Here is an 11,122-nt window from a genome sequence, read left to right on the forward strand (position 1 = left end):
TGCGCTCTAAGGAACAGTGTCCCAGCCCACCCAACAGCATTGATAGAAGGGAAAGTACCGCCCTGCATCTTGTTTACGGTCAAAGACTGTCGGGGTGTTTGTGTGACTACGGACTCTGCACAACCACATGATCTAGTCATGATTTGGTCCTCAACATTGGACCCATGGCCATTGAGATCGCCCTTCTACACTTGCCCCAAGAAGCAGAGGCAGACTGGCTGCAGGAGGGAGTGCACGGCCTCGACGGGGGAGCGGGCCGCTGGAGGCCAGGCAGCAGCCTGGGGCTCGGCTGGACCGGGCGCCGCTCCAAGAGGCCGAGTGCGTGGACTGGCCACCACGGCTACGCTTGGCCAGGCTGACCCTGCAACACCGCCAGGACAATGGGCCTTCATGGTCGGATCAAGATCCCTGCAGATACAACGACTGAGACTTGAAAATGGCGCCAAACTGGCGACTCTGTATACTGTCTCACTGTGCTACTGCTATACACTTGTACTGTATCTGGGATGCTTATCTAAGATGTATCTAAGTGCTTATGTATAGTGATACTGTGTACTGAACTGTATACTAAATGAATTTCACTGTATCTCGGTACATGTGGAAAATAATGTAACTTACCATACCAGTGGTATTTAGTGACTGTGGGCTGTGATTCTAGTTGGTGTGTCTGGTTCAATGTGATCTACCCAGTTGTTTAAGGAACACTATTGGGAAGAATTCTATTGGGAAATTTTAACTCTCAGCAATCAATTGCTTTTCCAGTACAAGACCAGAAGATGTCAGGTTCAAAATAAGCTTATTATTACAATATCCTCTAACAAGGAAAATCGTTCTATCTAGAGTACTTTTACAAGGTTCTCTCTAATTGCTTTTCAAACATTATCAGTAAGTTGTCCTTCCTCGATGGACTGAAATTAATGAGATTCTAATCCATGTCCACGACACTCATGTAGGACAACAGTCCCTGAGTTCTCCAATGAATAACCCTGCCAATACTCGATTGGCTTTAAGAAATTCAAAAGCAGGCTGTCAACACATTGACAAATCCAATGCAGTTCTAAATGCTGATTTATGAAAAGAAATATCCTGAGGGGTTGCACCATGCTGTGATTTGTGGAAAGACTGCAATGTTATACTTTTCCTCAAGTTTGCAAACTTTCTCATCTTCTTGGTAAATTTCAGAAGTCATAGGAGCAGAAGTAGGCCATTTGGCTCATCGAGCACCTTCCACCATTCAATCATGTCTGATCGATCGTTCCACTCAACCCCATTGTCCTGCCTTCTCCCCATAACCCCTGACACCCGTACTAATCAACTAATCAAGCATCTGCCAATCTGTGCCATAAAAATATCCATTGACTTGGGCTCCACAGCAATGAATTTCACAGATTCACCACCCTCTGACTAAAGAATTTCCTCCTCATCTTCTTTCTATAGGTGCAACCTTTTATTCTGAGGCAATGCTCTCTGGTTCTTGACTTTCCTGCTGGTGGAATCATTCCCCCCACATCCGATATCCAGGCCTTTCATATTCGGTAAGTTTCAATGAGGTCCCGCCTCATCCTTCTAAACTCCAGCGAGTAGAGACCCAGTGCCATCAAACGCTCCTCATACGATCCCAAATATTCCTGGGATCATTCTCGTAAACCTCATCCGGACCCTCTCTAATGCTGGCACATTCTTCTTCAGATACGGGGCCCAAAACTGCTCACAACACTTCAAAAATGGTCTAACCAGTGCCTTATGAAACCCTTAGCATTACATCCCTGTTTTCATATTCTAGTTCTCTGGAAATAAATGCTAACATTGCATTTGTCTTCATTTCTTCTTGCATTCAATCTTAGCTCAAGTATCTCAAATTTAAATGTTTCAATTTTGTTCTTTCACATAAGTAGAAACCACAGTAATTCCATAACGTTTCATGAAGCTAGCTAGTTTCAGGCAACTGAACGGTCCTCTCATCAGCTAGAGGTGTGGTCCTGACCTTCCATCTATCTCATTAGTGACCTTTGAACTATCTTTAATCGGACATTACCCGACTCCAATGTGACATCATGCACTGAATGTTGCACCATTTAACCTTTCTCTGTACACTGCCGTTGACTTGATTGTATTCATGTGCAGTCTTTCCTTATGTGTAGTCTATATTCATGTGTCAAGAGTCAAGAGTGTTTTATTGTTATATGTCCCAGATAGGACAATGAAATTCTTAATTCTCATTTACGCAACGGGCCGGTAGTGACTGACGTGCGACAGTCTCGCGCGTCATCATGCGCCCGCACAGCTGTCTGGAGCGTGCGACGTCATTTGAAGATAGACACAAAATGCTGGAGTAACTCAGCGGGACTGGCAGCATCTCTGGAGAGAAGGAATGGATGAGTTTTTCGGGTCGAGACTCTCCTTCAGTCTGAAGAAGGGTCTCGACCCGAAACGTCACCCATTGCTTCTCTCCAGAGATGCTGCCGGTCCCGCTGAGTTACTCCAGCATTTTGTGTCTATCTCCAATCGTCTTGGCCCCGCTCTGGGAGTAAGAGTGGGGGTGGATCCGGATCCACAACGGCCGTGAGCCCCAGGCCGAGCACGGCGATCGTTTGCCCGCTTCTGCAGCTGTTGGAGGTGAGACGTTGGGCAGCGCCAGGGTCTTGGGCCTGTCCCACTTTGGCCGTCAGTTACACGACAGGCCGGTGGCGCGCGAAGATTTAGTGCAGGACGAAGTCCACACTCCTCCACACCACTCCATGCGCCCGTCCCCGCGCTACCCACGTGCTACCCACACGTTACCCCCACGCTAGCAGGTCACGTAAATGGCTCGTGAATGACGGCCAAGTGGGACAGGCCCTTTACTTGCTGCAGCACAACAGATTATGTAAACATAGTAATAATGGGAGAAAAAATAGTTCAGTGTGTATATATACACACATGCACACATACTCAACAAAAAAACAATTATAGTGCAATAATAATAATAGTCTGTTGTAGTTCAGAGCTTATTTGTTGTCGTGTTTAACAGCCTGATGGCTGTATAGAAGAAGCTGTTCCTGAACCTGGACGTTACAGTTTTCAGGCACCTGTACCTTCTTCCCAATGGCAATGGTGAAATGAATGTGTGGCAGGGCGGTGTGGGTCTCTGATGATGTTGGCTGCCTTTTTAGGGCAGCGACTTTGATAGATCCGTTCGACAGTGGGGAGGTCAGAGCCGATGATGGACTGGGCACTGATCTGTATTCATAGTTACATGACCCCCGAGTTAGGTCAGGTCGGGGGGAGTTCCCCGTGTAATCCCGTGCTACCTGCTCCATGGTCGGATAGTCGGCGACTAAACCGTCTCCCCCACCTGGTTTGCCAGGTGAGGAGGGGGCTGTGGACCCCCAGCAAGAACAAAAACAAGACCAGTCAAAGGGAGGCTGAGCTCCTAGCGAGCCAACGGCCATCCACACTTCAGTAGAAGTTGCGATCACTGTCGTACACGGCATTGTAAGGCACCGTGCCTGTTGAGATTTTCAACGATGATGATAATAATGATTTTCTTTGACTGGATAGCACGCAAACAAAAGCTTTTGATTGTACCTGCACATGTGACCAAAGGAAATGAAACTAAACGGAACTGAAATAAACAGTTTCATTTGGTCACTCTTCAATCATTTTCCGAGAAAATAAACGTAGATTCATCTGTACAACCTTACACCTTTATTATCATCCTTGTACACCCTGGCCCATATATCACGGTTATCTAAACTACATGAATTCAATGCACGTTTAGTATATTTTTCAAATCTATTCTTCTTGAAATAACCCGAGTTCTTGAGTTAATATCGTTATTGCTCTCTTGATCTTTGCTGTAACTTTTACTGATTTGTGTGTTTGTGCTTCTAGATCTCTTTGCTCATCTACAAGTAATGGAAAGCCTCTTATCTTTCCGACAATAACGTAATTGCTTTTATTAATAGTGTTGAAATGCTTTTGCCAATTATTGTGAAATTCATTGCAGTGGATATTTTTAAGGCAGAGATTCATAGATAGAGTGGATGTGGAGATCCCACTTTACTCCCACAAGAAAGGAGCGAGAGAGAAAACGGGGAATTACAGACCAGTTAGCCTGACATTGGTGGTGGGAAAAATGCTGGAGTCAATTATTAAAGAAGTAATAATGGGGCATTTGGATAGCAGTAAAAGGATTAGTCCAGGTCAACATGGATTTATGAAAGGGAAATCATGCTTGACTAATCTTCTGGAATTTTCTGAGGATGTGACAAGTAAAATGGATGAAGGGGTGCCAGTGGATGTAGTGTATCTAGACTTTCAGAAAGCCTTTGATAAGGTCCCGCACGGGAGACTGGTGACTAAAATTAGAGCACTTGGTATTGGGGGTAGGGTGTTGACATGGATAGAAAATTGGTTGGCAGACCGGAAGCAAAGAGTAGGAGTGAACGGGTCCTTTTCAAAATGGCAGGCAGTGGCGAGTGGAGTGCCGCAAGGCTCAGTGTTGGGGCCACAACTGTTTACCATATATATTAATGATTTGGAAGAGGGAATTAGGAGCAACACTAGCAAGTTTGTGGATGACACAAAGCTGGGTGGCAGTGTGAACTGTGAAGAGGATGTTAGGAGGTTGCAGGATGACCTGGACAGGTTGTGTGAGTGGGCAGATGCGTGGCAGATGCAGTATAATATAGATAAATGTGAGGTTATCCACTTTGGCAGCAAAAACATTGGGGGCAGATTATTATCTCAATGGGGTTAGGTTAGGTAAGGGGGAAGTACAGCGAGACCTGGGTGTCCTTGTACACTGGTCACTGAAAGTTGGCGTGCAGGTAGAGCAGGCAGTGAAGAAAGTTAATGAAATGTTGGCCTTCATAACAAGAGGATTTCAGTATAGGAGTAAAGAGGTTCTTCTGCATTTGTATAGGGCTCTGGTAAGACCACATCTGGAGTAATGGGTACAGTTTTGGTCTCCTAATTTGAGGAAGGGCATCCTTGTGATTGTGGCAGTGCAGCGCAGGTTCACGAGATTGATCCCTGGGATGGCGGGACTGTCATATGAGGAAAGATTGGAAAGACTAGGCTTGTATTCTCTGGAGTTTAGAAGGATGAGGGGGTATCTTATAGAAACATATAAAATTATAAAAGGACTGGACAAGCTAGATGCAGGAAAAATATTCCCAATGTTGGACGAGTCCAGAACCAAGGGCCACAGTCTTAGAATAAAGGGGAGGCCATTTAAGACTGAGGTGAGAAAAAACCTTTTTCACCCAGAGAGTTGTGAATTTGTGGAATTCCCTGCCACAGAGGGCAGTGGAGGCCAAATCACTGGATGGATTTAAGAGCGAGTTAGATAGAGCTCTAGGGGCTAGTGGAATCAAGGGATATGGGGAGAAGGCAGGCATGGGTTATTGATTGGGGACGATCAGCCATGATCACAATGAATGGCGGTGCTGGCTCAAAGGGCTGAATGGCCTCCTCCTGCACCTATTTTCTATTTTTCTATGAGATGATGTTTTCCCTAGTGTGGGCGAGTCTAGCACCAGAGGTCACAACCTCAGAAGAAAAGGGTGTACCTTCAGAAAGGATATGAGAAGGAATTCCTTTAGTCAGAGGGTGGTGAATCTGTGGAATTCATTGCCACAGATGGTGGAGGAGGCCAAGTCAATTGATATTTTTAAGGCGGAGATTGATAGATTCTTGATTAGTACGGTGTGTTTTGGGGAAAAGGCAGGAGAATGGGGTTGAGGGGGAAAGATAGATCAGCCATGATTTGATGGTGGAGTTGACTTGATGGGCCGAATGGCCTAATTCTGTTCCTGCCACTTATAGAAACATAGAAACATAGAAAATAGGTGTAGGAGTAGGCCATTCAGCCCTTCGAGCCTGCACCGCCATTCAATATGATCATGGCTGATCATCCAACTCAGTATCCCGTACCTGCCTTCTCTCCATACCCCCTGATCCCTTTAGCCACAAGGGCCACATCTAACTCCCTCCTATAGCCAATGAACTGGCCTCAACTACATTCTGTGGCAGAGAATTCCAGAGATTCACCTGTGTAAAAAATGTTTTTCTCATCTCAGTCCTAAAAGATTTCCCCTCTATCCTTAAACTGTGATCCCTTGTTCTGGACTTCCCCAACATCGGGAACAATCTTACTGCATCTAGCCTGTCCAACCCCTTAAGAATTTTGTAAGTTTCTATAAGATCCCCCCTCAATCTTCTAAATTCTAGCGAGTACAAGCCGAGTCTAGCCAGTCTTTCTTCATATGAAAGTCCTGACATCCCAGGAATCAGTCTGGTGAACCTTCTCTGTACTCCCTCTATGGCAAGAATGTCTTCCCTCAGATTAGGAGACCAAAACTGTACACAATACTCCAGGTGTGGTCTCACCAAGACCCTGTACAACTGCAGTAGAACCTCCCTGCTCCTATACTCAAATCCTTTTGCTATGAATGCTAACATACCATTTGCTTTATTCACTGCCTGCTGCACCTGCATGCCTACTTTCAATGACTGGTGTACCATGACACCCCGGTCTCGTTGCATCTCCCCTTTTCCTAATCGGCCACCATTCAGAACATTATGAACAGTAAACCTCAAGAACAGGCCCTTCGGTCCACAATGTGTGTGCTGGACGTAATGCCAAGACCATCTCTTACCTGCCTGCCATCACTGATGAGGTTATGAGTCTGTTCTCTATTCACTGAGTGGCCCTTTCACTGAGCACACTGGGCAAAACAGCAGAGACTAGGCCTTTGGATGTAAAACTACAAGTGGCACAATGGTAACCTGCAAAACATGATTCCCACTCCTTATAGATCAACATATAGTGCTGCCCTTTGAGTGATGTTGGTCGCAAAGGAGCCTGAAAGACCAAGAACACACTCTTTCTAATAGGATTGAGGCAAAGTTAAATGGTGCTTTCCATTCAAATCTGAAGTGAAACGATTCTGGTTCTCAAATGTTAATTCACAGTGATCATGGTGGTAAAATAAAACTACCTTGTATTCTCATTTTCGTTTAGTTTAGAAATACAACGTGGAAACAGGCCCTTCGGCCCACCGTGTCCACGCCGACTAGCGCTCCCCGCACATTAACACTATCCTACACCCATCAGGGACAATTTTTACATTTACCAAGCCAATTAACCTACAAACCTGAACTTCTTTGGAGTGTGGGAGGAAACCGAAGATCTCAGAGAAAACACACGCGTCCCGGGAAGAACGTACAAACTCCGCACAGACAGCGCCCGTATTCAGGATCGAACCTGGGTCTCCGGCGCTGTATTCGCTGTAAGGCAGCAACTCTACCGCTGCGCCACCGTGACCGCCCTTGGTACCATTTTAAGAGAGAGCGCATTGATTAAACACAAAATGCTGGAGTAACTCAGCGGGACAGGCAGCATCTCTGGAGAGAAGGAATGGGTGACGTTTCGGGTCACGACCCTTCTTCAGACCTTCTTCAGGTGCTCTCCACCTTTCCTTGACCGTCGTTTCATGGCCTTGATTTGTCCTTTGTATACCTTTCGTTCATTTGTTCGTTGTACCTCTTTATATCTCTAGTTTCCCTTTCCCCTGACTCTCAGTCTTAAGAGTCTCAGTCTCGACCTGAAACGTCACCCATTCCTTCCCTCCAGAGACGCCACCTGTCCCGCTGAGTTACTCCAGCATTTTGTACCTATCTTCGGAGTAAACCTGCATTTGCAGTTCCTTCTGGCCAATTCACTGGATGTTTTCGAGAGGGAGTTATATTTAGCTCTTAGGGCTAAAGGAATCAAGGGATATGGGGAAAAAGCAGGAACGGGGTACTGATTTTGGATGTTCAGCCACGATCATATTGAAAGGTGGTGCTGGTTCGAAGGGCCGAATGGCCTACTCCTGCACCTATTTTTCTATGTTTCTAATAAAAATTGTATAAAGCTCTTCTAGAACTGCGCAAGAGAGATCAGGCTGCCCTGAATTTGCCCGAATAGAAGCACTGCAGGTTTATGAGTATAGAGGGGTTCGGGGTGCCAACTATGTATGTGTAGCGTTCCTGTCTGCAACTATTATTCAATAGCCAGAGTTTTACCGCTACACATCCCAGAAATGAGTAGGTTAACCTATGATGAGCGACACTTTGTCGACACTGGGCCTGCACTCGCTGGAGTTTACGAGAGTGAGGGAGGGATCGCATTGAAACATACAGAATAGTTAAAGGCTTGGACAGAGTGGATGTAGAGAGTGGAGGTTTCCACTAGTGGGAGGTCATAGCCTCAGAATTAAAGGACGTTCTTTTAGGAAGGAGATTAGTAGAAATTTCTTTAGTTAGGGGGTGGTGAATCAGTGGAATTCTTTGCCACAGAAGGCTGTGGAGGCCAAGTCAATGGATATTTTCAAGGCAGAGATAGATAGATCAGCCATGATTGAATGGCGGATTAGACATGATTGGCCAAATGGCTTAAGTCTACTCCTATCACCTATGGCCCTATGACCTTATGACCACATTGGCGGTTCAATGGTTCTTTGATTGCCATGTATGCACAGCACAGTGAAATTCTTTTGCACAACCCACAATTTTCATCATCATTCATTCATCATCGTTGAAAACATTAGCGACGCAGTGGCGCTGGTTTCCAACGGGAACGGTGACAGACGCACCACACGTCTCTGTCCTCCAGTTCCTGCGGACGTCCGCCGCTGGAAGTATAGGATGTTGGTATAGGATAGGAAGAAACATTTTTTCTCACAGAGAGTGGTGAGTCTGTGGAATTCTCCGCCTCAGAGGGCGGTGGAGGTAGGTTCTCTGGATGCTTTCAAGGGAGAGCTAGATAGGGCTCTTAAAAATAACGGAGTCAGGGGATATGGGGAGAAGGCAGGAACGGGGTACTGATTGTGGATGATCAGCCATGATGACATTGAATGGCAGTGCTGGCTCGAAGGGCCGAATGGCCTACTCCTGCACCTATTGTCTATTGGTGTGTGTGCTTTATCATCGTTCCTTACAATGCTGTGTATGACAGTGATCGCAACTTCTACTGAAGTGTGGGTGGCCGTTGGCTCGCTAGGAGCTCATCTGCTCTTTGACAGGTCTTGTTTTTGGTCCTGCTGGGGGTCCACAGCCCCCTCCTCACCTGGCAAACCAGGTGAGGGAGACGGTTTAGTCGCCGACTATCCAACCATGAAGCAGGTAGCACGTGATTACATGGTAACCGTGGCGGGGGGAATTGACCCCGACCTGACCATGCAATTTTGGCGCAATTTAAAAAAAAAGGAAAAAAGGAAAGGAAAAAAACCCCCAGTAAACACAAACAGTCCAAAGTGCAAAATCCAGTCCACGATTGGAAGTGCTGGAGGGCCCCTGATCCAGGTGAGCCTAGGCTCGAACCGAAACGTCACCCATTCCTTCTCTCCAGGGATGCTGCCTGTCCCGCTGAGCTTTTTGTGTCTATCTTGAGCCTAGGTATGCCCGACCCGACTCAACGGCCTATTCCTCTGCAGACTGGGTCCCAGTTGGGGCGCTTCCTGTAGTCGTCCTTGAAGGCGCTGGAGTTTCTACCCCGGTCCCACCGCTAACGGCCAACTCCTCGCCTCCGTTGCTTCCAGCGGCTCCCTGCTCCTCGGCTCTCTGGTCTTCAGCTCGCCGAGCTCCCCTGCATGTCAGGGCGGCTCGGTCCGGGGGAGAAGCGACGCCCATGTCAGGGCGGCCCAGCCCGAGGCTGAAGACGGCACAGTACTCACGTGAGGGTGGCTGGGACGGTGTTCTGGCGGTGGTGGCCTGAGTCCGGGGTTCGGCCGCGGGCCAGCGGCTGCGTCAGCAGGACTGGAGGCCGGCAGGTTCAACCACACCGGGCCGCGGTGTTTGAGCCGCGGGACTGTTCTTAACATCGCCCGGGGGGGTATCGCCTCAGCGCAGAGGGAGAAGAGGAGGGAAGAGACTGGAGACCTAAGACTTTTGCCTCCATCACAGTGAGGAGATGCTGGGTGGACTCACTGTGGTGGATGTTAATATGTGTTTATTGTTGTTTTTATTGTATTATATGTATGACTGCTGCAATTTCGTTCAGACTTCGGTCTGAATGACAATAAAGGCATCTATCTATCTATCTATCTGTCTGTCTGTCTGTCTGTCTGTCTGTCTGTCTGTCTGTCTGTCTGTCTGTCTGTCTGTCCGTCCGTCTGTCTGTCCGTCCGTCTGTCTATCTATCTATCCGTTGTGTCTCCGTTCTCAGCGGCAACGAGTCTCCCTGGTCATTCTGAATGGAGCCATCACCTCTGCCCGTTAAACCCAGGAGCAGGTCCCCAAGGTGGAGTCGCATTGACATTCCTCATCCGTTGTGCTCCTTGCATCAGATTAGACCACTTTGATTAATATTTCATCCCTAATGGTTTTTTAAATGTTTATAAATGTCAGAGAGATTCAGGGATCTTTAAAATATTTCACAGTGTTGGCAGTGAAGCAAAGTTCAAGGCCAGGGCCTTGGTGGTTGGCAAAGTTCTCAGGTCACATCAGGAACAGAGCTTCCTTGTAACAACCTTGACCAAGCTGCTGTAGGTCAGGGCACCTTGAGACGTGGTCTCTCCACAAACAAACCAGCTTAGCAGAGTCATCCGTTGTCTCAACGGTTCATTGGTACTTTATTGTCACATGTACAGAGTGCGGCATGGTGGCGCAGCAGTAGGGTTGCTGCCTGAAGTGCTTACAGCACCGGAGACCCAGGTTCGATCCCGACTACGGGTGCTTGTCTGTACGAAGTTTGAACGTTCTCCCCGTGACCATGTGGGTTTTCTCCGAGATCTTCGGTTTCCTCTCACGCTCCAAAGACGCGCAGGTTTTTAGGCTAATTGGCTCAGTACAAATTTAAATTGTCCATAGTCTGTGTAGGGAGGTGTTAACGTGTGGGGATCGCTGGTTGGCGCGGACTCGATGGGCCGAAGGGCCTGTTTCCGCATGGGCCTGTATCTCTAAGCTAAACTAATCGAAGTATTACAGTGATCATTACCATTTTTGCATGTAATTTAGTAAACGTTTTACATTACATAATAGTAAAAATAGCAAATAGTGAAAAGCCTGGACAGAGTGAATGTGAAGATGATGTTTCCACTAGTGGACACGTCTGGGATCAGAGGGCACAGATTCAGAATAAAAGGACGTATCT

General features: G+C 47.1%; 1 pseudogene; it reads right to left on the minus strand.

Moving 5' to 3' along the window:
* The window catches only part of LOC129700583 (zinc finger protein 276-like), a 110,425-nt pseudogene extending 100,765 nt beyond the window's left edge, over positions 1 to 9,660 (minus strand).
* Positions 9,661 to 11,122: the final 1,462 nt, after the last annotated feature.

The sequence above is a fragment of the Leucoraja erinacea genome, chromosome 9, assembly GCF_028641065.1.
Source record: "Leucoraja erinacea ecotype New England chromosome 9, Leri_hhj_1, whole genome shotgun sequence".
Taxonomy (NCBI): Eukaryota; Metazoa; Chordata; class Chondrichthyes; order Rajiformes; family Rajidae; genus Leucoraja; species Leucoraja erinaceus.